Below are 7,202 nucleotides of genomic sequence, written 5' to 3' on the forward strand. Positions count from 1 at the left end.
TATATTGTCCTCTGTTTCACATCAAGACTGTCTTTACAAATGCCAGTGTCCATTCATATGTCTGTCTGAGGTGTGGCTTGAAATAAGATCAAGCATTCTGGTTAGAATGTAAGCTAAAGCAGGCCAAAACATCTGGGGATTGTGAGCAGATATTGAGCAATTAGTTCACTTACAATCTTGATGTTTTACCCAAGGCCCACATATATTTATTTTAGTTAATTTTTAAAAATATATACTGAGTATTCGTCTTCATTTCCTCATATTTCCCCAAATTTCACATGGCTGTGCATATTTACCTTGGAGTTTGGCACATACTTACACAAAAGATCCCAAAACTGTACTGTTCAGATAAACTCTGAGAGAGTCTAAACATGTGTTGTTGGAGTGGAATCAGCGGTGTGCAGGAGAAGTTCATAGCAGCTTGAGAGAGCTGATTGTGTGTGACTCTTTACAATGCTGCTTTAAATGACTTCACATTGGTGGCTTAAGTCAGATCTGATGGAAACTCTAAGGAAGTCATAGAAAACTATAAAATATACATATGTATACACACACCCACACATATGGGGGGAGGGGCTAAAAGCAATGTGCAGGATACTCATAGTTAGCAGTTTAATATAAGCTCATTTAGAATTTTTAAACATAATAATTTGGGAAAAATAAGAAAAAAAATTTGGATTCTACCTACTGCACACCATCCGCACTGCTAATCCACTAGTACAAAACGCTCTCCTCTCTCACTTGGATCGGAGTAAGAGCCTCCTATCTGGTCTACCTGCTTCTCACCCCTCTTCAGAGAACAACCAAAGTCATTGTTTTCTTTTTTAAAAAATATTTTATTGAGTTCATATTGGCTTATAACATTGTGTAAATTTCAGGTGTACATTATGATGTGTCAGTTTCTGTGTAGACTTCATCATGTTCACTACCAAAAATGAAAAGACAAAAAGTCATCCTTTTATTACTTTTGTGTGTGTGTGTGAGGAAGATTGGCTCTGCGCTAACATCTGTGCCAATCTTCCTCTATTTTGTATATGGGAGGCCGCCACAGCACAGCTTAATGAGTGGTGTATAGGTCTGCACACAGGATCCAAACCCACGAACCCCAGGCTGCAGAAGCAGAGTGAGTGAACGTAACCACTACGCCACCAGACCAGCCCCTGAGAGCCATCCTTTTAAACAGAAACTACTTTTCTGCTTAAAACTGCCCAATGGCTTTGTAACCAACCGAGAATAAAATCTGAAGTCTTCAATCTGCCCCAAAATATTTTACATAGTCTAGGCCCTGATAATTCGCTTACCTTGTCTCCCATCAATTTGTTCCTCATTTGCTATTTTCCAATTACATGGACCCTCTTGACTGTTCTTCAAAAAACAACCAGCAGGCTTCTGCCTAAAGATTTTTCTCCAAATAGCCCATGACATACTCTCTCCTTCTTTTGTTTTTCTTACTCAAATGTCCACCTTCTTAGGGCCTTCCTTAAGAATCCCATTTTATTAACAAATGATTCATTAACTCTGTGTCCTTACACTGTTTAATTTGCTTTATAACTCTTCACAGTTGTCACCTGCTGACTTATTATATACCTGTTTGCTTGTTTCTGGTCTCTCTCCCACCTCGCTAATCAAACGTCCTCAGAGCAACAATTTCTTTGCTTTGTTCAAAGTTGCAATACCAGAACAGTACTTGGTATGTATTAGTGCTTCATAAATAATTTCTGAATAGATGACTATGTTCTTACACTACGAGTGAGGAAATTCATTGAAAATCACATGTTCAGATACGCCATAACTCTAGATTTTTTACAATCCAATGTGTAATACAATATTTTATACATTGAAAGACATGGAAAATAAAATAATTTATTGACAAAATACTGGAGGGATTATTTAAAATCTAGAACAGAGATTGGGAAACAATGACCCTTGTATTGTATTAGTACCACCTGAGAGCTAAGAATGTTTTTAAATGTTTCAATGCTAAAAATAATTCAAAAGAAAGATGATATATTTTGGCAAGTGAATATTATATGAAATTCTAATTTTAGTATCCATAAGTAAAGGTTTATTGAAATACAGCCATGCTCATTTGTTTATACATTGTTTTTTCTCATCCAAAAACACCAGAGTTAAGAAGTGGCAACCAAAATCAAATGGCTCGCAAAGCCTAGAACATTTATTATTTGGCACATTAAAGAAAAAGTTTGCTGACTCTTGGTCTAGAAGATACTCAGATGATCTAGACCTGAACTAATTAAGCTCAATCTTTATATTATCTCTTCATTTTGGATGTTCATCTTATCTGCCATATTGTTGGAAGCACAAATTTAGATTCCAGTTAAAATGTTATATAGCCAGTAGGAGGTGACTGTTGTTTTTAGGAGTACTGCTTATTTTAATCATTATGATCACATTTCATGATTCCAGTTAAATAGGTTGAATGAAATGAGGTCTCATATAGCTAATAGAAACAAAAATATAAAATATTTGCCAGACATTTGTAATTTAATGATAAGTTAACTCTATCCATTGGGGAAAAAATAAAAATAAAAATATAACAAAACCAAAAGATTGCTGCTATTTTTCTTTCTTTTACAAGGTAGATAATTGTAACCAGCTTTAATAATTCATTCCACTGAAACAAATGTTGGAGGATGGTTCAGAGAGTAACTTCTGAGATCAAGATTTACAGATACACTTTTGCAACAGCATAGGTCCTACCTTCTATTTTAGTATCTGTTATGTCCTATGACACTATTATAATATCTGCAATAAGCCATGTTTAAATTTGGTATACTGCCTGTGATCCGTGATCTGTTAATTAGACATTGTGACAAATGCATTGTTTTACAGAGCCTACAATGTTCTATTTACTTTGGGGATATTTTAGTCCCTTTAGTATAATTTTAAAATATTTATTAAAACTTTGTGCATCTTTCCTGAGACTATTATCTTTATTTAAGAATATATTTCACATGCATTGTTAGGATTTCTACAGTTTAAAAGTACTTCCATTTGAATTTTCTCCTATTATCTCTATAAGAACACTGACAGATTTTTTGGGGGAGGAGGTATGATCTTTATTGAGCTTATCTATCAGAGTAGAAATAACATCTGTGCAACACCAAACATTTGTTACTATAACTTCTGAATCATAATTAAAATATAGTTTTTTTAATAGTCAACTCAATCAAAACCCACTACTTCAGAATCAATAGTTTCTTTGAAGCCACAGTAATATTTAAAAATGGGTAAGACTCAAATGAAAAAATTTGGTTGGTTGGAAAGCTAATTCAACACCCAACTTGTATTTTTCACAGAGATACAGTCCACTGGAATCACCAACACTTGGCAGCTATTAACGTATTTAGCATCCTGAGGGAATAAGGAATCCAGATATACTTTAGACAGTCTTCTGCTGTCCTTTTTTCCCAATCAGAGATCTATGGGTGTGTGGAATGACAGCAATTGTAGCTTAGATGCGAGAGTCCAATTCTTCATCTCCAAAAATAGCAAGTTGCAGTTGACTAGGAGTAATATTCTTTCTTTAAGTGTTTTGATGTATTTACTGCCTGTAAGTAGCTGTGCAGTAAGGCACCCAGGACGGCTGCACTGCACACTGTGGCAGCTGTGTCCACACATCAACAGCTGATCGTCCTATATTACGGTTGCCATGAATATGGCCAACTGGGAACTGCAAGCTGGTTCTCTGTGAGCAGGAAACCGCCTAGTCTTGGCCTTTCTGGAGTCCTTCCCAGCCTTATCATCAGCCATTTCAAATTCTGCTGAAGCTCCAACCAGCAAGGCAGACAAAGAGCTAGTAAGCCACATAGTGATCTCATTGCCCACTCCTTCATTGCACCAGGATTCAAACTGCTGTATATTTTGATCAGTATTCTTATATTCATTTTCCTCATGAGGAAAATGCAATTGTAAAGCTTATGATTTGGAGAAAGTCATACAGTTTTAAGTGGGGAAAAAAAGACTAGAACTTAGGTGGTTTTGTCTCCTAAACCAGTGTTCTTCCAGTAAAACTTAACTTTCCCTGGAGAATTGACCATATCCCTAGGATTTCAACACAGGTTTTTGACTTCTGGTTCTAGCGTCAACATGTGAAGAGCTTGCAAGTCATCACTCATGTCCTCACACAAGAAAAGTCTGGACAAATTCGAATTCACTTTTCTGGAACACATCAGAAAATTGAGGTTGCAGGGCAAACTGCCACCCTGAAATCTTGAGAGACAGCAAATTCAGGGTTACAGTCAAGATTTGCTTTCCTGGAGCAGAAGCCCCTGGAGCCATAAACGGGTAAGAACAATTAAATGGTAATTTGACAAATGGCTGGAGTCTGAGTGTGGACTAGCTTGTGAGTGAGAATTTCCAAGGGCCACGTTTTGTGAGTTTTATCTCCAGGAACCCCACCAGGTTCTCATGGTGAAAAGTTCTAGCAGGAATAGAGGAAGAGTAATTGTTGCGAAATACGCTCACAGAATTATCTATCACCAAGACCTACTCTGCAGAGAAAAGACATCACCAGAGTCCTATCCCCCCCCGGGGGAGGGGCCATTCTCTCACTCTAGCTCCTATAGCTTTCCTGTCTCATCTAATGCAGTGAGGACTAAGAAACACTGGTGAAAATCACAGCCCAGGGACACAGACCCATTAAAAGAGTGAGATCTATTCATAAAATTATAGAATGCTCCCCCTCTCCCACACCTTACCACCAGAGCTCCAATGTAATAAAGGTGATTACAGCTGAGAGAGTGGCAAGATGCAGGATCTCTCTAAGGAGGCATTCTTATGGAAGCCCAAAGGCAAAAGTAGAGACCAAAACAAGGACATCAGAGAAATTTGAAGCCTATGGCAGTCACAGAGTTTATTTGCTACAACAAACATTAAACACAGACTAACTCCTAGCCAGATTAATATAAAACCTCACACCAAAGCTTATTATCTCAGATCCTGTTACCTGCTACATCACAGCCAGCTTTCAATAAAAAATTAAAAGACACTCTAAAAGGCAAAGAAAAACCACAATCAAGGGATGAGACAAAGGAAGCATCAGTACGAGACTCAGATATGACACAGATTTTGAAGTCTTCAAACAAAAACTTAAAATGACTATGATTAATGTATTAAGGGCTCTAATGCAAAAAGTAGACATGTTATGCAAGAACTAATGAGTAAAGTAAGTAGAGAGATGGAAATGGAAACTGAAAACAAATCATAAAGAAACGGTAGATTTCAAAAACGCTGTAATAGAAATGAAGAATTCCTTTGATGGGCTCATCAGTAGACTGGACAAAACCAAGGAAAGAATCAAGGAGCTTAGCGGGAGATATCAATAGAAAATTCCCATACTGAATTTGGCTTTCTCCATCTGAATTATTTGACTTAGTAAAATACCCTCAAGTTTCATCTATGTTGTCACACATGGTAAGATTTCACCTTTTTTTAAGGCCGAGTATTAGTCCATTGTGTGTGTGTATACATCCCATCTCCTTTACCCATTCTTCCATTGATGGGCGCTTAGTCTGTTTCCAAGTCTTGGCTATTGTGAATAATGGTGCAAATATCTTTTCAATTAGTGTTTTCATGTTCATTGTATAAATACCCAGAAGAGGAATAGGTGGATCATATGGTAGTTCTATTCTTAATTTTTTGAGGAATCTCAATACTGTTTTTCATAGTGTTAACATCAGTTTACATTCCCACCAGCAGTGTTTGAGGGTTTCCTTTTTACCACATCCTCTCCAACACTTATTATTTCTCATCTTGTTAATTATAGTCATTCTGACGGGCATGAGGTGATATCCCATTATGGTTTTGATTTGCATTTTCCTAATAATTGGTGATGTTAAACATCATTTCATGTGCCTGTTGGCCATCTGCATATCTTCTTCGGAAAAATATCTATTCAGGTCCTTTGCTCATTTTTTAATTGGGTTGTTTGTTTTTCTGTTGTTGAGTTGTATGAGTTCTTTATGAATTTTGGATATTAACCCCTTATCAGATATACGATTTGCAAATATCTTCTCTCAACTGTTAGGTTGTCTTTTCATTTTGTTGATGTTTTCCTTTGCTGTGCAGAAGCTTTTTAGTTTTATGTAGTCCCATTGTTTATTTTTTCTTTTGTTTCCCTTGCCTATTATTTCACTAATAAGCGGAATATAAAACAACAACCAGCAAAGGCATAGATATACAAACTAAATTGGTGGTTACCAGAGGGTAAGCGGGGAGGGGGGAAGGTGAAAGGAGTGAAAGGCCACATATGTATGGTGACAGATGGTAATTAGCCTTTGGGTGGTGAACATGATGTAGTCTACACAGAAACTGAAATATAATGATGTACACCAGAAATTTATGTAACGTTATAAATAAATGTTCCCTCAACAAAAATAAATAAACTTTAAAAAATAATAAAAAAAAAGAATATTCTCCTACTGAAGTGCAAAGAATTCTATTACTATGGAATAAGGGGAAAAGTGACATTGGGAGATAACTGCCACTTCCTGCAACGCAGGTGCTCAAAAGTGATGATATGAATTGATACAAAAAGTAGCAACTACAATGCCTAATTAGGTTACAGAAAGGATTGTGAAATTAATGACTTATACAGCTGTGCAACTGCCCTTTAAAAATGCCCTATACTTTTCTTTAGTGTCATCAGAAATTCTCCAGCATATTCTGTGTGTCTTATGCTATTATTTGCTCTTTTTTTTGACACTTTTAACATTTGATTACTTTTCATCTTTTTTCTTGTTAGATAACTCTGTATTTAGTTTTATAATACTGTATGTATCATTTAAAATATTTCATGCTCTAATAGTCAATGTTTTTAAATTCAGTTCTTTAATAAAATATACAAAGCAAATTAAACACACGTACACACACGCGTGATACTGAATGAGGTGTAAGATTTTTTTCATGAGAATAGTATTAGCATGGTATGAGTCAGGGTTCAATGTGGAGAGAGAAACCATGTAATAAGTTGAACAGAGAAAGTTTATTATAAAGAATTATTAACAAAGGGTTAGATATGGGAAACTGCTAATGATAGTTAAAGAAAGATATAAAAATTCAGTAATTGCTTTTACAAGGAATAGCCATTACCTCTAGGGTTGAGATAGAGTGCCCCTAGAATGACTCCCCCTCCAGCAATCAGGGTTGGAATTCAGAAGTTGTTAGAGGAGGCACAGCCA

At 36.2% G+C, this 7,202-nt stretch overlaps 1 pseudogene; it reads right to left on the reverse strand.

Annotated features, from left to right (window-relative positions):
- Positions 1-3,403: 3,403 nt before the first annotated feature.
- LOC111773650 (histone H2A.Z pseudogene) lies at positions 3,404-3,774 on the reverse strand (annotated as a pseudogene).
- Positions 3,775-7,202: the final 3,428 nt, after the last annotated feature.

The sequence above is a fragment of the Equus caballus genome, chromosome 5 (genome assembly GCF_041296265.1).
Source record: "Equus caballus isolate H_3958 breed thoroughbred chromosome 5, TB-T2T, whole genome shotgun sequence".
NCBI classification, from domain to species: Eukaryota; Metazoa; Chordata; class Mammalia; order Perissodactyla; family Equidae; genus Equus; species Equus caballus.